The sequence below is a fragment of the Protopterus annectens genome, chromosome 7.part0 (assembly GCF_019279795.1).
Source record: "Protopterus annectens isolate FY-2018-M chromosome 7.part0, PAN1.0, whole genome shotgun sequence".
Classification (NCBI taxonomy): Eukaryota; Metazoa; Chordata; order Ceratodontiformes; family Protopteridae; genus Protopterus; species Protopterus annectens.
The window spans coordinates 1874015578-1874038310 of NC_056739.1; positions in this window are offsets into that span (position 1 = coordinate 1874015578).

Genomic DNA, 22733 nt, shown 5'->3' on the forward strand with positions numbered 1-22733 from the left:
CGGTTTGTTGCACCTATTGTTATGTGTAATACAGCAGTCACTATTCCTGGCAGGGGTATACTAGCATTGGCCATCTGCATTTGCCAGTGTATGGTCAGTCTACCCTACACATGTCCCCCAAATCTGCATGATTGCAAGGTCTACTCATGTGCACATCCCTTGGTGTTCAAACACTGCCATCACTATTGCTGTGGGGGTAGGGTTACATCTGCCACAGTTCCTGAACCTGACAGTATGCAGATACAGCCATTCTTAGCAACTTTAGGATCCCTGCTGCAGTGCACTGGTATGTCATGCTGACACCCCTTCCCCACTTTCAGCCTTTTTGCAGATGCTTGACAAATATGGTCTACACATGTGTGTCAGTTTGCAGTGTCCCATACACTGATCAGCACGTTTTACAGCCTAGTCCCAGCTAATAATGTGGACCACAGTAATATGTTATATCATAGTGTACATCTGTAACTGTTGCCTTTGCAATACTGGTATATACACTGTTGTTGCACTGTATAAGAGTGATGTTTCACACATGTCCCTACTGTAGGCCATGTGTCCCACCATTATGTTAATCCCTGTGGACACATTTCACAATGACAGGATGTTTGTTATCTTGGAGGTGTCTGGCATACCCTTCCATTACCCCATCATGGTCACCACTGCGATGCAGTGCATTTAACAGCAACAATACATGAACATGTACAGCATGCATTATGGGTAGGTGTATTAGATGTGTGCATGGAATATACCATAGCCATTACATGCCCGGTGTATTGGCAAGCATCAACATAAACCATACTTACCAGCTACAGGCTGCTGCCTTGGTGGTATACCAGAGGGACCAACATAAGAGTTTGAGAGATATGAAGTTAGTGGCCACAGCTATGGCATTCTAGAGGGTGGGTACAGCATTACAGTACATCAACAGTACAAGTCCACAATACTACCACTTATGCACATCTGTTTATTACTACTGTGCAGCAACAAACTATATATATATATATATATATATATATATATATATATATATATATAACATGTCAGATATGCATGACCTACCTGTACAGATGCAGATGCATAAGCAACAGTTGTCTACTGATGTGCCCTGTGGTCTTACCTGCACGGTCCTAAGCCAGTGTGTGGGTAGCACTCACCTCCACAATGGTGTCTGGCAGTTGTTGGCTGTTTGGATGGGCAAGAGCCATCAGGCTGGCGAAGAGCTCAACACATGTCAGGGGGATGGATGGCATGACCCCCCCCCCATTGTGAGGTGATCCCCTGGACTGCAGCAGCATGCCAAATGGCATTGCGAAGCAGTTCAGAACAGTGATGCCAGACCTGCTCCTAACTGTGGTTATGCAGTTCTACATCATTGACCCTGTGGACTAGGTCGTTCCACAGGCGGTCTGCTCCTGCTGCTCATGGGTGGCCCTGCCAAACAGGACAGGGTAGTGCTGAATAAGGTAGTTCAGCACAACATCATTTTCTGCCGCTGAATATGCAGGTAGGCGGCCATGGGACATCTTGCCTGAAAAGCATAAAGATGGAAACAGGTCTAAGCAACACATACTGCAAGGTTACCATAGTTCTTAATGCACATCTCTGTCACCCTCCCACCATATCAGTGACAACAAACTGTTCACGCAATTCAATAGGTATGGCTACAGCTTACTTACCAGTGTGACATGTATTGTACCACACTTTGTGCTATGTGTTTGTAGCCATGTTCCCTGTGTGGACACTATAATTGCTAGCCTGTTATGGACTATTCACTTGTATGCCATTGTCAGGCCCACTATGATTACATATATGCATGTGGTATGCTTGCTATGTGATTGCTGCACATCTGACAGTTTGTGTTATTGGGGATATCTGTGCATGCTGTTGGACATGTTCCTGGATTGTGTAGACTATTACTACCCACATACGTTCTATAACAGTGACATAATAGCATTTGTAGGGAATATTTGCCAGCAGAACCACCTCTCCAACCTCATCTGGCCATATTACCAGGCCACAACACATGCAGGACCCACCCTGAAACCTCCTCTAGTACTGGTCCAGCACTACCTTCAGGTGGAACCACCTCAGGGGATGTTTCCCCCCTGGGGGCAAACACAAACATGATCCTGTCACCCGATGTCAGGTCCAGGGTCTGGTCCATAGTGGGCACCACAGACACATGTGGGGTGTACTACATCACCTTGAGGCACCCAGTACACATTCACAGGGTCCACATGCTCCTCCTGCTCAGCCTCCAGGCCAGGCACCTTCTGGTCCGTGGACTGCGGTTGTGAGTAGCAATGGGTGGGAGGCTTGTTCCAATTGTTTCCCTATGGGGGCCCATGGGGCTTCCACATCACAGACCACAAACACCATACAGGAGGGTGTTTGCCCACCACATGTGTCATATACCACCCCTGTAGGCTGTCCTCTATATCTACCAGTCCGGACCACCTCCACAAACATACCTGCCAAACTTCCCCATATTCACATTCCCTACTTCACAGGCAAGGGCAATGTGGTCCCAAAAAGGGGTTCACATGTGACATAACTGTCCATGTTGCATGCACTTATAGCTGTATATATCTGTGTGTATTGCTATGTGTGCTGTTACCTCGCACATAGCATTCAGCACTGTGGTGGTAATATAGGGGACATGTATTTACATACATATATGTGTGTGTGTGTTTGTATATATGTAGACATGTGCATATAAATATATGTCTATATATGTGTATATATATATATATATGATGTATATATGTGTTTATATATATATATATATATATATATATATATATATATATATATATATATATATATATATATAAATCTATATATGGGTATCTGTATATCTGTGGACATACATGCATACACACACACACACACACACACACACATATATATATATATATATATATATATATATATAAAAACATATATATATATATATATATATATATATATATATATATATATATATATATATATATATAGAGAGAGAGAGAGAGAGATTTATGTACACACACACACACACACACACACACACAGATATATATATATATATATATATATATATATACACACACACACATATACATACCTATATATGGGGTGCATTCAGACATCAGGTCCACAATCTCAAAACTCCTTCCTGTACAGCTGCACTGTTCTGCCTTGCTACAACACAGACATGTGCCACATATGGACACAGCCTAACATTAGGGGGTATATATAGGGCCAGACTGCAGTTAACCCTATTACACACCTATGGCATTTCAGCATGCTACAATACATGTTAAACTGAGTGTCTGCAAGTGGTAGGCTCTGGAACCCACATGTCCATCATTATGGCATTACTTCCACCACCAGCTACTGGCCACAGTAATATACCTCCCTTCCATTACACAGCACACACTATATTGGCATACATCTTGTCAGTTGGTGCTGCTCTACACAGTTGACGGGTATGGCCCACTACCCACAGGGATCGACTCTAATGTCCATAGCAGTTGTTCAGTTGAAGATCATTGCAACAGCAACACCTGATGGTACATGTATATCATTCCACATCATCTACCCCAGTATTATGGACCAAGTACTACAGTCAATTACATGCATATATGTTTCACATACCTGTTGTGGGGGATGAGGTCTGTTGTGGATAATATCCTTGTAGGAGGTAATTTTTTTCACTCCTTAGCCTGCTTCCTTTGTTGTCTTTTTTGGTGTTGCTGTGCTTCAGAATCTGTTGTATGTTTTCTGTTTGTTTTCTCTTCCTCTTTCTTTCTCTGTGTATCTCTTTCTCTTTCTCTCCAGTAAATGGATTGAGCTGCTTGGAATAGATTGCAGCATGGCTTTTGTGGGTGATGAACATGATCAGGTGATGGCCTCTGCACCAGTCAGTGTCCTCCACTTGTTACCTGCATGCAGCATGCTGTGTAGTACTTCCAAATACCACTGTCATGGCAACCCACTACTATAAATCCCTAAATCATGTGGGCGTGGTCCCTTTACCCTTCCTGTATGGTGGGCATCCTTCCTGTGTGTGGGAATCAGTGTTACAGACAGCAGGTAGCAATACCTCTTACAAGAGGACTTGCACACTCAGGCCAGCTACATATTTGTATGAGGTTCCAGAACTACAAACAGAGAGTGTGAGTACTGTTGTTACATGTACTGTATAGCACCAGTGTTACAGGGTTTGTGTGTACATATTAGTTTAACATGAACTGCAGTCTGCATAGCTGTCAACTGTGTGCCTATCCACTTGATGGCCAGAGTTTGTGTGTTATGTTTTGCCTGTCCACCACACAGGTCTTGTGTCAGATATATCACTGGCTGTGTGTATGTGTGTGTGTTGAGTTCTATCAGTACATGGCTACATCCATTTGTGATTCTGACTTCATATTCCTGAATAAGGGTATGTTGCAGACTATCCTGTAATAACAGTGACTTGCTTAGTGTATGACAACACTATTTCACATATGGGCCTGTGTTCCAGCCTCTGTCCTCTACCTACATACCAGGCTTTGTCTATATGACATGCTGTCAGGGGTTATGTAGTAGCCTGTGAGTATGTCATGCTGCCATGCTTGCCATCATTCCACTGCTGTTGTGACCCCAACACATATTGTGGGTTTGGGTCCATATATGTGTCGGCTTCATCTGCAGAATACATGTGTGCCCTTATGCAGTCCAGAGGCCAGTGTATGTAACAGTGGTATATGGCCCTGTATTTCAGTCTATGGGGGAATGCACCATAACTAACCTAGACTGTTACAACATGTGAGGGGTACGAGGGGTAAGCTGCCTTAAGGTATCTGGATGTACATTACCATACAATTCACCTTGGGTAAATGCAGGTCTACTGCTGCCTGCCATACAGAATGTTCTGTTTGTCAGTGTGATTGTGATGGTTTCAGTTATGCCTTGTTATGTAACAGATACATCCCATTGTGTCAGCTGAGGTCTTTATCCCCTAGGGATAGTGTACAGATTGTTGATAGAGGCTGCTGGACTATACATCTGCATTACTTACTATTGACTGATTGTTATCCTGTGGTCCAGTCTGTCTTTACTGTTGTACTACTTGAAGGCATTGGCCTGGACAGCAACATATGTAATGCTTTCTGGAATACTGTATTAATGTATCTGTTTGGCAGTTACATTAGTGTGTTTATATGTATTTCAAAGTCTAAACAACTATATGACATGGCAAAAACAACTGTAATAGTTCACACATAAAGCTTTCTCATGTTTGCAAACCTGTGTGTGATGTTATATCCTTTGACCTCTCTGTGGGTATATGTTGCAGTCGATGATTGTCTTTTGTATGGGTGACTCATACAGTGTCCAGTTGGTAAAGTGGCAACTGTAGACATACTGGCTGTTCCATATGGTGTGCACCCTCTACATATGTATCTTCCTATACATATCTCTCTGTGTGTATGTGTCATTACATATATATATATATATATATATATATATATATATATATATATATATCTATATAAATATATGTATTTGCATATATGTGTCTGTGTATATGTATCTTAGGAATATTTATTGCTTCCACATTGCACATCCCCTATGGTAGCTAGACTGTAGTGCATGCTATGTTATTGATACCAGCCTGACATCATACAGGTGGTATGGATTACTGTTAACATCTTGTGCCCATGCTGTGTCAGTTCTTGGTTATGGGATTTGCAAGAGTTGGTATTGTATTGCAGGGCAGACCTGTTTGGCTGTGGGGGATATCAATATGTACAAGATGTATGTTGCTTGGACCCCCACACCCCCATTTTCAGTGCATGTGGTCATATATGTATTTGTTATGTTCTCTTTTATATCTATAGATATATATCTGCATATACATACATACGTATATATATATATATATATATATATATATATATATATATGTATACACACACACACACACATATATATATATATATGTGTGTGTGTGTGTGTGTATATATATATATATATATATATATATATATAAATATATAAATATATATATATATATATATATATATATATGTATGCATATATATAGATATGTATATATATATATATATATATATATATATATATATAGATAGATATGTATATATTTATTTAGATATAAATATATATACACGCACACATACATCTACATGTATAAATAAATTTCCTGTACTGTTGAATGACTCTGCTGGATGATTTGTTTGTGAAAACATCAGAGTCATGTATATCCAACATAGCTTAGTAGTAAATCACTTTGGCTATGGTGTGCAGGGACCTGGGTTCAAGTTAGCAGATGCTATTTATTTTTTTGCTGGGCAGTACAAGGGCCGTTGGATACATAGTGATTAAGGCACTTTTAATCAGTTGTAAGAGGGTTTGCGTAGGTTTGCGTGGAGGTAGGCACTACTAACTTCCAGTTACAGTTTCTTACACTCAGCTTTTAAATTGCTTAACCTGTATAGGCATTGTTTACCCCCATGCAAACAGGCTTAAACCCGCTTACTGCTGCTTAACAGTGCTTATTCCCACTTACCCCCACGCTAATTTCTTTAAAAGAAAAGCAAAAAAGGGTTGATAGGAAAGTGGTGAAAAAGGGGCACAAAGATGGAAAGACAGTAGGGAAAATAGTTAGGGATGTGAGGGAGGTTGTAGGGAAGGTCCATAGCTGCCCATTTCTTCTACAGCAACAGCTGTGCGAATACAATGAATTTGGGGATAGATTTGGACACTCAAACCCCTGGGAATGGGGTGAGGACAACAATAATATGTTGTGAAGCCAATTAGACCAGATTACATGTATCCAGTGGACACGTGTGTGAAATGGACAGCTATGTATGGGACGAGATTTTTTTTGGGAACAGATTTCCTTTTCTTTTTCAGGCGAGATTGGGATGATGGGGGGATAGTAGGTATATTTGGGGTGGTAGGCTGGGTAGGTTAACAGACAAGACAAACAAGATGCATACAGGGGTGATATATGACACATGTGGGGGTAAACACCTTGATGGGGAGGGATGTTGGGAAATTGGAAGCCCGTGAGCCCCCTAGTGGAAACAGTGGAACCGAGTTCCCCACCCATGGGCAGTCAACACTGCACCTTCACAGCCCCGAAGCTGGCTTTGCTGGGGGCTGAGTTGGAGAGCCAAGCCAACACTCTAGTCGTGACATGCTCCCTCGAGCTGGCATAGCAGATCTCCAAACTCCCAGTTCACCTTGCTACACACCACAACCTGGATACAATGCAGGACCAATGGACGAGGAGGTCCCAGGTTGGGCCCCAGACATGCTGGTACCTGATGCCATGGCCAGCTGAGGTGGGACAGGTGGGTCGTCTGGGACCCGCCTTCCCATAAGTGCTATGGTGTTTGTTTTTTCAACATATGTGGGTTAGTAATAGTTAACACATTCCAGGATTAGGTATAACAGCATGCATAGATATTCCCATTAAACCAGACACCATATATGAAACAGTTGCATAGCAAGCAGAACACATGCATTTATGGGACCACAGTGGTAATTACAACAGCATGCAGGTACATTAATGACACCATGCCACCAATGTGGGAGTATTTCAACATAGCACATGCATAGAAACAGATTTAAGTAATTATTGAACAATAGGACATATTTCCTGACATTACAGTTAAGTCAGCACATACCAATTGAGTTGGGTATTTAGTTTATTGTTGCAGATATGGTGGGGGGAGAAAGATGTCAATTAACAACTAGTATATTCCTGTAGTTTGCATTACTTTCCTAGTCAGTGCTGTTATCTGTACCTTACAAGTATTAGTACACTATCCTTTTGCCTTACTTTGGACAGTGGTATACCTGTCGACAACTATATACATGAACTGGTTTTACCTGTAGTATACACCTCTTACCTGGTATACCTGTGGAGGAATTGTTTGTTAACACTAACTGTTTCTACACATATTCCCAGATTCCAGGTTGATGTTATGCACATACCTGTCCATCTCTTTTTACACAGACTATGTGCATCTCTTGACCACATGCAGGTGAACCGGGACATATTTTGACTATTGCCCTCTTAAACCTTTAGTGAATTACAACACTCTTATACAGAATTTCCTAGACAGTTATATTATGTAGCACTACCTGAATGTTGCCACACAAATTACCAGATTCCACATTAGTATTATGCACATACATCTCCCTCTGTTACTGTATGCACTCTGCTCACAGCTTGACAACATGATGGTGTAGATGGGACATACTTGGGTTATTACTCTCATGACATTTTGGGGAGTTGCTAGAGTGACAGGTTTGTTCTTACAGATGTGTGACAATCAGTTCTATTTCTTGTTTGCTGTCTAAATGTCTGGGATCATCCCACTGATTTCCCAGGGGGACAGGGTGACAGGAAGCAGATACTGGCTGATTTGCTAGACATTCTGGACATATCTGTACAGTTGTGGGGTATGATTCTGTATGCAGCATACTACCACTCCCAGGATTCGAACCGTGGCTGTGTGTGCTAAAAATGTAACAGTTCACTTCTCAGCTGAGTGTGCTATTTGCATTTTGTTGTTTATCTCTTCACTGTTTTCTGTCTATGTCTCTCTCAGTTGTACTATATGACCTCCTGGGATTATACCAGTCATATGCAGACATTCCTACACATTTTATTTATGTTACACAGTGTGGGTAACAGTGCTTAATACAACAGTACTATTAAGTGATTGTAAATCTACATTACCATATGATACCAGAGTAAAACACATGCAGTCCAGCAGTTAGACCTTTATTGTCAGACTATTATGCTTTTATTTACATACAACCTATATGAGACTCTTCCTGTCATATTCTCTTGTGTATGCAGTACATGCCTTAAACAATACAGGTTTTATACAGGCAATTAACTTACTACTACTTTTAGATGTATTTCCTATGACAGTACATGCAAGAGTATTGCTAACCTGCCTCGTGTCGCAACCCCTCCAAATGACATCCATGGGCCTCCTGGTTCGTAACCCACTCACTTGCCGCTGTGAAGGACATAAGAGGAATATTTAGCCATACCTATCCATAATATACATGAGCTGGCAATTATTAAACAGGTAGTAGACTGATGCTTACACATGGTTGGGACCTCCCCTGTCCTCCTAGCCTTTTGGATCCACTGATCCAAGAGATCCCCCATTCGCCACTTCAGGATGGCATAGTGATGCCTGACCTTCTCACAGTTCGGATTATGCCAGTGGCACTGGTGAGGTCACAGACAAGATGGTTCCAGGCTTCTGCTTTATATTGGGAATCCTGGTACTGGCCCTGTAGCAGTCTCTGGTCATGGTCTTTCACAAGGAGTCCTGCCATGACTCTGGATGCTGGATGCCCCAGCGCTGCACCTGAAAGCGCACACCCACTACCATTCCAGACATATTGCCTAAAGGGGAAGCTACCACCAGTTATGAGATGTATTTTCACCTGTTGAGTTTAAATAGAACTGGTTTCCCGCATTTTGCCATGATTGGACAGTTTTGAAAAGACTAAGCTATGGGCAAACCTGCTTAACTTATGTTGACATTGCTTAAAGGGGTATAACAATGGGCATACTGAGTTAGCTGGCCTACACATTGCTTACACCTACTAAGCTGGGCTGTGCAATGCTTAGCATTGCTTAATATTTAAGTTGCATTATATTTGCTTTCTGGCATTGCTTTATTATTCATTACATGTTATATATGTGCTTGGTATCCATGATTCAAGTGTACGTATACTGTATGGGGTCCTTGTGTTTATAAGGGGATCTCAACACTTTATTACAATGAGACCTCACATCTGGGCTTAATGCAGTACTCCAGTTCACATATTTATGTTATGTAGTAGGTAATACAACATAAAGCTGTATATAGATTCCTTTCACATGTTCAGTTTGAATTCCCTATAGTGAGGATCTGTTTGGTGGTACCTCAATCTTATGTAGTGCTATGATGGCTTATTGGTTAACTACTGTGATTATGGTGTACAGGGTCCTGGGTTCAAGACCTGCACAGGCTGTTTATTTTGTTTCTGGCCAGAACAGTGGCTGATGCATAGACAGTGCTTAAGGCACTTTTAAGCAATTGTAAGCAGGTTTGCATGAGTTTGCGTGAAGGTAAGCAATGCTAACCTCCGGTTAAATATGCTTACAGGGAGTTAGCTTCAATATTGCTTAACCTGTGTGCACATTGCTTACCCCCCATGCAAATGGGCTTAAACTTGCTTACTACTGCTTAAATATGCTTACTCCTGCTTACTACTGCTTAATAGTGCTTACACTTGCTTACTAGTGCTTATTCCCGCTCACCACCGCACTAATTTAGACAGTAATGTGTACTGGTTCTTGAGAAGATGGTGGATTAGTAAACTTTATGCAGTTAATATTCATTACACACTTTACCTTCCATTTGTATCCCTGATTCCTGTGTACATATACTGTATGGGGCAGTTGTGATTATCTGTGCACTTTGCAACATTATGACAATGACACCTCACATCTGCATTAAATGCAGTACTCCAGGTCACAAATATGTTATTTAGTCAGTTATGCAACAACAAATATTGGTCATAAAGTGATTTGACATGGAAAATGGAATGTACTGGAGTGGAACTCAAACCAGGAATAACTACACTATTGCTTCATTTGCATATATCTTGCTTTTTGTCCTCTTGTGCTATTTAAGCTGCATTAACCATAGCTAAGTGATGGGCAACAAACCCGTGCACCTACAGTTTCATTTAATCTGTTTCATAAAAAAAAAAAAATCTTTATATTGCTGTTTTAACTATTGCTCTTGTAAATGTGGGGGGATGTTGCTGGAGGTACCTATGAGCAGTCTTGCTCATTCTTTTATAAATACTCCTCTGTTCTTCATTGCAGGGGTGTGTATATTCTGAGAGCTCTGCTCTCAGACAAGCCCCCTGCACTAGTACATGCCTTCCGTGTAAGTTTAGGAGCACAGGCAGCGTGCCTTCATTAATATGCATGGCGCTCTGCCATCCTGCTCCTAAACGGCCGCTTCCATGCAGGCCTAAGCTAGTCCTGCATGGAAGGATAGCAAATGCAGGGGAAAGTCTTTGTAATCAGTTCTTTATTGGCCAAAACTGATAATGTAATGCTGAGATCATGCCCTATGTCTGGCCGCTATGCCATCACCTTCAATGTAACACTTAATACTGACCCATTAAACTTCTGCCAAAGACTACCTGCTTATCTAGTAACAGCACAAGGATTTAATGAATGGTTTCCAGATGAAATAAAGCTTTACCTAGATGCCAGTAATAATGGAGAGGTTTCAGATATTATCCTATGGGACACATTAAATGTAGTCTTACAAGGTAAAGTCAGAAGCTGGTATATAAATAAAAGGAAAGAGTGGGATAAAAAACTGGTAGACATACAAAAAGGAATTGATGAAATAAAACATACATCAAATGACAAATCTGCATTAGATGACATATGTAAACTGAACAAGGAATATCAGGATATCATGCAGCATAAAATATCAATAAATCTGGAAAAAATCAGATTACAATCCTACTCAATTAATCTCAAGAGTATGCACAGGATTGCGATTAGATCTAAATATTTAAATGAACAAAGACATATAAAAGAAATAATATACACTGGAAATAATCAGACTATCAAAGTTACACATCTAAAAAATATATTATTACATTTTAAAAACCATTACAAAAATATTAATAATAATATCTCATCTCAAGTAATAAAAGTATAGACAACTTTCTTGCTAATAATATTCAAAAGAAGCTATCCAAGCACAATATTAATAACATAGATAAACCCTTTTTCTTTAAAGAATTAAAGGAACAAATAAAAAATCTTAAGACAAAAAAGGCACCAGGGCTGGATGGTCTAATTCCAGAATTTTGCAAACTCTTACTTGATAACATCTTGAAAATCTTACACAATGCATTCCAAGAAGTTAAAATTACAGCAAATGTTCCTCCCTTATGGAAATATTCTGTCATCTTTCCCATCTTAAAACCAAATAAAGAGCCCAACCTTTGTACATCATACAGGCCAATTTCTTTTCTTAACATTGATTACAAGAAATTTATGCCTGTTTTAGCAGACAGATTAAATACTATTCTTTCAATATTAATTCATGAAGACCAAACCGGGTTTATCAAAAATGGAAAAGTACAAGACAATGTAATTAGATTACTGTCCTTAACAGAGTTAGCAAACAATTTAAAAATGAGATTTCTATTTTAAGTCTTGATATAAATAAAGCTTTTGACTACCTAAGTTGGCCATATCTGTTTAAAGCTCTGCAAAAATACAATTTATCCCCAAACTTTATAGGATTAATTAAACGAAATATGAAAAGTCCATAGCCTATGTAAAGATTGGATCTTATGTATCTATCCCATTCAAAATAGTAAGAGGTACTAAACAGGGGTGCCCCTTTCCCCATTAAACTTTGCCCTGGCTATTGAGCCTCTTGCAAGTTATATTAGAAATAATGACAGCATTAAACGATATTAAGTGTCAGACACATTGCCCCAATATACAACTGTTTGCTGTTGATATTGAAAATTCAATAGATCACCTATTAACATAATCTAGACTACTTTGTAAACATCTGTGGTATAAAATTAAATCACAACAAAACTCAGGCACGTCTAGTGAATAAAAATTTTACTATAAAACTTACATCAAAAAGAGACATAAAATGGGAGGACATGCATATTAATAATCTAGGTATCATTACTGAATCTAATTATAAAAAAACACTCACATCTAATTACCAACAACTTATAAACTCAATTACTGGTCTAAAATACAGTTGGAACAGACTCTTCTTTACATTTGAAGACAGACTAACTTTAATGAAAATGATACTGTTACCTAAAATCTTATTCATTGGCCAAATTCTAATAATTCACACACCAGTGAAAATGAAACAGAAAATTAATAAGTTATTACTCAACTTCATTTGGTAACCCAGAAAAACAAGTATTTCTCTTCTCTGGCACACAATAAGCTGGGATGAAGGAGGTACAGGGTTTCCAAATATTGATTTTTATTTAAACTCTGCATTTATTAACATAGTATTGCTTTGGAATAATACTTTTTATACATCATATTGGAAATCAATACACAAAACTTTGGGGGGGGTGGAGCCTAGATGGCTAACCGGTAACAGCAACTTTTATGAGCTCCACAATCTAGTACCATAATTCAGGAAAAAAATCATTTTTATTTTTCAAAAGTAGTAAATTCTTATTAAAGAACCTCAATTCTATAAGAATACCAATTTTTATGCATTTTTATCGAAATTTTCCTGTCAAATAAACTGGAGATAACTTCTTCAATACAGAAATTAGCAACTCTAAGTCTTCACACTCTGAAACTTCACTGAAAAAGGAAATTCAACTGATGTCAGCCACACTACTTGAACTATCTGTCAAAATGGAGAGATTTACAGACAACCTTGAAAATCTAAAAGTCAACTGTCAGAAACAGACTGATGTCCTTAATGAAATCTTGCAGCAACAACAATCAAAAATATTGGATATGGAAACTTCTCTAAGTGACACAGATGAGAGACTTAAGAAAGATGAAACTCACTATGAATCTCTTTTACAGCAGAATACCTGGCTAATCAGTAAAATAGATGATTTAGAGAACAGAGAAAGGAGAAATAACATTCAAATTGTTGGTCTTCCAGAAAAAACAGAAGGTGAGGACATAGGTTCATAGGTTCATAGGTTCATACTAGGCTATCTGCCCTAGGGCATTTATAAGCCTAGCCAGAATGTGTTTGGCTTTCAACACCCATTTTAAATTAATTTTGCTATGCCCTTTTTCGAGGTTAGTATACTGTGCCTCTGTCTAGCAGTGACACAGAAGTGATACCCGGGTTAAACCTATGATCTCCCATCCACTCATCAAGATTCCTCTTGAAGAGACTCAATGAGGGACTCTGCCTAACTTGCACTGAGATTTTATTCCAGAGTGAAGGGAGCCTCTGGGTTATGAATCTGTCCCTCCAGCATGTCCTATTTATTTCAGTGCTGAGGTTCAAGTCTCGAGCGTAGCTTGATGGGATTTGGATTTTCTGAGGTGCAGCATGTCCATTAATTCCGGATTGGACATGGCTTTATACGTCAGGCACAGATTGCTCCTGAACAGGCGGTATGCCACTCAGTAGAGCTAGAGTTTCTTTAACCAGGCAGCATATGGCATCTGTTTGAGCCCTTTGATTCTCTTGGTGAGGTACTTTTGGGGTCTTTCCAGTTGCTGCAGGTGTCTGGTAAGGTACATCCCAAAAGGGGCATTGTACTCAATTATGGGCCTGATGAGGGATGAGTAAAGAGGCACGATGACATTATTTTATTTCTTAACTCTTGGCTTCCAGACATATTAGACCTAAAGGAAGGTCTATCAAATAGTATAGAAAGAGCACACAGAGCTACAGGGAAACCTATTCATTCTTCTTCCAATATGCCTCCTAGATCTATGATCATGAAATTCTTGTCTTATTTAGACAAAGAACTTTTCTCAAATCTGCCTGGAGAGGTCATCCATTGACATATAATAAGAATCAAATTAGATTTGACAACGACTATTCTTCAAGAGTCTTGGAACTAAGAAAAAAAAAAACTGGCCTTTTGTGAGATTTTTGAAACAAAATAAAATAAAGGCACAGCTTGCTTTCCCTGCAAGAATCAGAATTCTTTATTCAAATGGCATAAGAACATTCAACAATGTTGAAGAAGCTATAACTTTCATCAAAAACAAAAACATAACTGCAATTCCAGAAGACATGAATTGGTCATCTTCCACCACTTTAAAAAGAACCTGTGAGAAAACTAACTGGACTGATATGAAAAAGAAGAAGCTGAAAACTGATCCTAGAAACTCTGGAGTCACTACTTCTCTCAAAGCATCAACTAGGACTTGATTTCACTTCTAATCATTCAAAAAAGTATGTATTTTTACCTAACATACACCTATAAGAATGTTTTTCTTACATTTTCTGATTAAACCTTACTAAGATTACATCTTATATTTCATGTGTTTAGACTTCTCTAATGGTCCTTAATATAGCTACTTACTAAGAACCCATATAGTAATAATAGCTTGTTCAAGTGACACCCTTGATTTTTGCTTCATTAACAGCAATTAAAAATATGCTGTATGCATTTATACTTTATACAATTCTTAATTTGAAATGGTTTTTGATTTTTAAATACATTTATTACAATATTTTATAATTTAGACTTTAGTTACTACTCTACTCAATTTTAGTGTTCTAGCATTCCATTATGACTGTTTACTGTCACTCTTGTTTAAAATAGCCTCAAGATAACAAATGTTGTCTCTCCCCTAAAATAGAATCTGCATAATTAACATGGAAGCTCTCATCCTAAAATATAGGAATATGAAGAATTAAATGTTTTTACACACAGTTATAGGTAGATTAAACTAAATTAACCTCACCTATTATCAAAATAACTCATGTACTATCTATCCCATACATTTATATCGCATAAGTATATACAGCTTTATAGTTGTTACTGACAAGAGCTTCCATCTCACATTCTCTGACTTCACTTGTCTATTCCGATTGATTAAATAGTCTGATTAGTTGAGATATTTTTTCTTTCATATTATTTATTTACTAAATATTAATGTCTTTTATGGTTAGAAAATGTTTCAGTTTTTAGAAAGGTGCCGGTCTAGATCAGTTTGTGTTATATATCAGTGAGTGCACTGTACGGATTTACACAGTCACTTTACTGTTGAGTCATGCACTGTTTAGTTTAAGGATGTATGTTTGGCCAGGCTAGTTTGTAAACTTAGAGATACAATAATGAAGGTTCTGTAAATTTGCTGACAAGGATAGATTCTATGTTATGCGATGCATGTTTTTACAGTTATTTCTGTCAACTGCGTGAAGGATGCTGTGGGGAGGGCTGAAGCTCCTTGAAGATTGGCGGTGAACAGTGCCCGTTATGGGATTTGACAGGTTAGTTTACTGCATTGTTGTGATTCGTGATTGCCTGGGATTGTGAAATATGTGAACAGGTTTGTTCCTTGTTGGGACATGGGAGAACTCTCTATGTAGTTGTGGATCTGTTGTTACATGGTCTATTATATTGTTGACACTTATTTTGGGTGCTTAACCATTGCCAGGCAATGGATCCATTACATTAGCGAGTGCTTGTGGTGATCAAATGGCGGTTGCATGGGGCAGTTGTTTTGAGGGGAAAGACATTGGGGTGCTGCAGAGTTTGTCTGGTTTCTGTGGGAATGTGGACGATCGAGAAGCATGCAGTGAGAGTAAGTTAGTAAATTACCCCTTTTATTAATTTTTTGAGAACAATAGTCAGGGAGGATGTCTGATTTGGGGTCTGTGTCCCCCCATTTTGTTTTGATTGCCCAGATCTCCTGCGGTGGCAGGATGGCAGATATACATTATGTGTTGTGTAGTGGCTTGCTATGAGTGAATGCGGATGTGTGTGGTCCTTACAGGTAGGCTGTTAGTGGTTCTTGGGGTACTCAATCGTAGAACTTCTTCCGTTTAAACAGCCAATGTCCTTTGTCTTGGAGATGGAAGCTTTAGAGCTAGAAATCTGCTCTAATTGGTGCGCATAAGTGCAAAAAATAGGGTAGCTGGTCGCTGTTCTGGCGTTTTATTACTTTATAGTTGTGCGGTTCAACCCTTGCGTGGATGTCCATTCGAAATAGTTGATCTGCTCCTACCTATACCTCTCAACTAATGCAGATTTTGTTTTGGATTTTAGTTGAGCCTCTTAACTTGTCATGATAGTAGTGGCTTAAGATGAATGTCATTCTATATTTGAATGCTATAAACTGGTATCATTCAGAACATGTATGTTAACTCAGTCCCCCATCCTGTCAGGATAATAGATGAAGTGTCTCCAATTATTTTTAAATTTGAACTCAATTTTTTTTAGCTATGTTTAAAGCTAGTAATTCCTACTAAGTTATTGTAATGCTGCTAGTTCCTAGCACCCTGCATGCAGCTGTTTTCACAACAGATTTTTGTTCTCAATTTACATCAGTTATGCACCTCAATAATGTCTCTATTTATAGATTTTATGTCATCAGTTTAGGTTCTCTATAGCCAGTACTATTTGCCTAATTTGTAAGTAAGTGAGGCTGGTGAGTCCTTAATGTTGGCTGAGGTTTTATCCAGTATCTTAATGTAGTAGAAAAGAAGTGTGTGTGGTATTCACATCACCAGTAGCGATCACAGTTTTTCTTACAATAGACATCGTATGAAACAACAATGCATTTAGTGTAGGAAGTGATGGGAGTTAGTCTAAATTAACTATAGCAGATGATTAATGGGTAAATTAGTATTTTGCTTTTTATTTATTTAAAACTACAGACAAGATTAAATGCATAGTAGGCAGAAATGACCTTGCAAGTATTGATTCTTAGTTTTAATCTGCAATCATATAAGCGTTCTGTTTACTTAAATTTCTGATCCAGATTTCTCTATGGGTTGTGTTTAGCAAATCTGAAATGGGTTTTAAGAATATTTACCTTTTAGATGACAATAAATAATAAAGATATGCATAACAACTCAGTAGAAATAGGAAACCCTAGAGAATATAAATTGCCATAATTATGGAATAAGATGCTTATACTTTCAATTATAAACAATACTTCATATATTTTTTGATTTGGGTAAATTCATAACACTGGTACTGACTACATGTATTCAATAACTTAAGGCATTTTTTTGTGTATAGTACAATGGAACTAATACAGAATTTTGATTTGGGATTGACTATGCTGTTAATCACTACCCAAAAAGAATGCAAGTAATATTATTAATAACTTAGTGAACTAGTACATTACTAACTTTATTATCCTTGTATTAATGAATATTGATATTGAGGAAATCTGTGGCTGTTGATTTATAATAGTTCTTCAATTGTCCTATTGATAGTTAAAAATGAAACTCTTTACGCAGTGGAAATAATGATTTTTTACATCTAGTGTACTTTGTTCTGTTATGCTTATCCACTAAGCAATTTTGTAATCTAAACATGCCAGAAATGAAATTGAATAAATATTTGTATTTTAGCAAATGTGATGCTTCTATATCTGGCATGCTTCATTGAGTCTACTATGTGTAATTTGATTAAATGCTGTATTACTTAAATATTAAAAGTTTACAAGTTTAATTCCCGCAATGTGTTCAAAACTATAGTCTTTTTATACTATAGTGGACTCAAAAGACTGAAGGGATTTTCTTAGTCATCATTAGATACTTAATTTCTACTCTAGTAAATGAACTTACTTATACTAGCTTTGTTAATGGCTAGTATATTCTTTAATTTGAAATAGTTAAGGCATTGACAAAGTAGATAATATGGAAAATTTATGTATTTATGTTTATGCATCTATTTATTTATTACTAAACTATGACTATTTTATTTGGTTACAGTATTTATCATTAAATAGGTTTCATCAATCATTATACCTAGACTTTCTTTCTACTTTGAATATTTTATAACTTAGCATTAATGTTTTTATTATTTGAAATCTTCCTCTGTTCTATACACTTACAATTACTTAAAATTGTATTTGCTCCCATTAACAATTGTTTTGAATAAGCTGCTTCTATTACATCAGTATCAAATCTATTTCCTTTATGTATTACAAATGTCATCTATTCATTCAATTCTAACAACAAAAGTGGATATATAAATTAATTTTAGATCTCCAATTAACTCATACTGGAGCTCAGACATCTTATTGTCGTTAATCACTCTTTGTTTGTCATGAAGGTTAATCTGTTTGAACTTAAATGCTCACTCAGATTAGAAGTGCAGGTCACTTCATGTTGGTTAAATATTTCAATAAACTCTTTATTAATATGGTTACTCTTACTTATATTTTATTCAGTATTCAAATCTTCATTTTATTGACCTATCTCTAATAAAACTTTATACAATTTGTTAGGGAGAACTAAACTAACTATTTCACACAAATGTTTTATAGATAAAGTTACATTCTTTATTATCCAGTCAATACCAAACATGAAAACTTCAATTAACTCACAAGAAAGTCATACTTGATGGATTTAACGTTACTATCCTTAAATGTTATGGATTTAACAATCCAAGGAAAAGATCCAGTTTCCTTAGATACTTGAAACTAAATAAAATTCAGGTTGTATTTATTCAAAAATCCCATCTAAAATCAGATGATAACTTTAACTGGAATCCATCGGAATATATAAATCTGTCTTGCTCATCATACACGAAAAAAACAAGAGGAGTTTTAATACTTTGGAGGAAAAACGTCATCATTCCCCAAATTATTTATAAGTATGACGACAAAGAAGGTCTTATTTCAATTGTAATAATTAGATTTAATAATAGAATATGGACACTTGTTAACACCTATTGGTTTCCTGGTATAGGGATAGGAACTGTTAGGAAACATTTAGAACTAATTAACAAAGATTATAAGGGTATTTTGATTCTAGGGGGAGACTTCAACTGTACTTTAGACATTTCTGAAACCTCAAATAAAAAGCACTTCCATCTTACTTCTCTAGGAAAAGCTCTAAGAAACTGGTGTGAGAACCTAAATCTAATTGACACCTACAGTTATAAAGACCCTAACTCACTATCCTTTTTCTCATAGTGATTATAGATTTGGCACCCAAACCAGAATTGATAAAATTTATGTATCTCAAGATTTATGTATGAAAATAATTAACTTTTCTATAATCCCTTGCCCCTTTTCGGATCATAATTCACTTGTTTTAAAACTTGAAATTGATTTTAAAAGGTTAGTCTTCACAACAAGGATACCAACATACATCACCAAACTACCACAATTCAAGCCATGGTTAGATCACAAAATTCAAAACTTTCTTGACATTAACCAATCAAATGATATATGTTTGACAATTATCTGGGATACACTAAAAGCTTACTTATTTTGGTAAAATTCTAGCTTTGTTTAAAAATAAGACTAAATAATTGGAATCAGAACTTCATAATATTCAAAATAAGCGTATAATTATCAATAAAGATAATTCACAACATCCAAAAACAAAAAAGAAAACAATTACAGACTTAAATAACAAATACAATGAAATATTAACTCATAAAACAAATTTGGCATTAGAAAATTTAAAAATCAACTCACACTGAATGTCACCCAAACATCTACATAATCTTTCAATGAGAGCTAAAAAACAAGCCTCAGATAACAATATTACAAAAATCATTCAGGAAGGTAGAAATAATAAAATGGTATCAGACATTAGTGATATTCATGAAGCCTTTAAATATCATTACTCTGACCATCAACTCAATAATTCAACACAATTTCAACATATAGATGTAGATAAAAGTTTACTTAAAATAAATAAAATTCCAGATAAAATAAAATCTGAGATCTTAAAACAAATTTATCTTAAACAAGTAGCTGATAAAATTAAAGAAAACAAAAATGATAAAGCCCCCGGGATAGATGGAATTATAATGGAACTATATAAGTTATTCCCTCCCTCAGCCATCTCAATTTTCCATAAAGCCTTAAATGTAATTCAAACCGATAATTTAATTCCTCCCTCTTGGAAATATTCCCTAACCACTCCTATATTAAAAGAAAATAAAGATCCAAAACAATGTAGTTCATATAGACCAATTTCCTTGCTAAATAATGACTACAAGATATTTGTATCCATTCTTGTAAATAGAATTAAAAAATCATTAATACATATTATAAATTCTGATCAATCTGGTTTTATTTACAATAGGCACACTTACGATAATATTTTAAGAATACTGTCCCTTATCGACATTTTAAATAGGGACAACCGAGAAGCTCTTCTAATAGCCCTTGATATTGAAAAAGCTTTTGATATGCTGAAATGGGATTATCTCTTCAAAGCTTTAGAAATCTTTGATTTTCCATCTTATTTCATTACTTTGATAAAAAATCAATATAAAAATAATCTTGTGTATGTAAAACTAGTCCCTTTTACTTCAGAACCCATTAAAATACTCAAAGGTACAAAGCAAGGCTGGCCTTTGTCGCCCATTTTATTCACTCTTGCAATAGAATTATTTGCTATTACATTACGCCAAAACACAAAAATTAAAGATATAGACATTTATGATCAATTTAATTCCAAAATAATGCTCTTTGCGGACTATATACTTTTAACTCTGAGTGTCTCACAAGAATCTCTTAAAGAGTTAGATCTTCAGACTAAAAGGTTCTCTGATAGCTCAGGTTTACGGATAAGTGAATCTAAATCTAATTATATGCATTATAATAAAAAAACAAAATTCTTTCATAACTCCAGTCCATTTAATAGGAAAACAGGTCTCTTCTATAAATTACCTAGGAATTATTATTGATGACAATATTAATAACACTCTATCTACAAACTATAAAAACATCTTAAATACCATAAAACTACTCACTGACAAATGGAATCAATTATTCCTAAAGTTTGAGGCTAGACTTCAATTAATAAAGATGGTATTATTACCAAAAATAAACTATATAGGTCAAGCCATTCCAATGCTACCTAACAAAAAACTATTGCAAGACATAAATAAAATTCTTTTAAATTTTCTCTGGTTCCCTAAACGAAACAGGATACCCTATATATACCATATTAGACCCTTGGAAATGGGAAGAATTAATTTTCCAGACTTAGAGACATATATTAAGGCTTCTATATTCAAAATAGTTTTCAACTGGATATACCCAAAAATTTCATCAACTTGGAAATCCCTTCATATTTCTATTTTTTTAAATGAGAATAAACTCATAAAAATACTCTTTCAAATGGTCAAATAAATATATATTTGGAAAATATCATGTCTTAATTTACAATTCAATGTTTCGAAACACACCAATTCAGTCTTCATAAACTACATCTACAACTCATTTAGATTTTTCATATGCTCAAACTTAGACATTAAATTATGGTGGGAACTCTTAATTCCTTTCAAAATAACTAAAAACTTTCCCAACAAATTACAGGAAAACATTATAAATAATTGGGAACTAAAAAATTTTGCTTGTTGGCAAGATTGTATTAGGAACTCATCAGTCTTAAACATACAACAAATAATAAACACCATTGATATTCCAAATTCAGATTGGCTTATACTTCAAAGCATTTTATTTCATGCTCAAGAGTTACACAGAATAATCAATAATTCCTCCTTTAGTTCTGAATCAAAATTAATTTCCATTATCCAAGAAATGGTTTATAATAATCATAATTGGTCTAATTTAACCTCATTGCTCTATAAAAACTTAATAATTTATTAAGTTAATCCAAAACAAAACTTTTGGAACTTTATTACTAAAGATTATCAGATTGACCTCTCCTCTGAAAACAAAATTAATTTATTGTATTTTATTAAATTAACTTCCAATCTACAAGCGTGGAAGATTTTTTCATGGAAATTCTTACACAAGGTCTTTTACACCCCCAATAGGATAGCTAAAATGGACTCTTCTAAACAATTGTTTTGTTGGAGATGTTCTCAGAATTGTAATGCTGATTGGATTCATATATGTTTTGAGTGTATCAAAATTAAAATATTCTGGGAGGAGATTGGAAATTTCCTTCAAGCTATTTTTTCAGATTCCTTCATACTAAATCCATGATTTTTCTGAATGTAACTGAAACAAATGTTATGAACAAAAATAA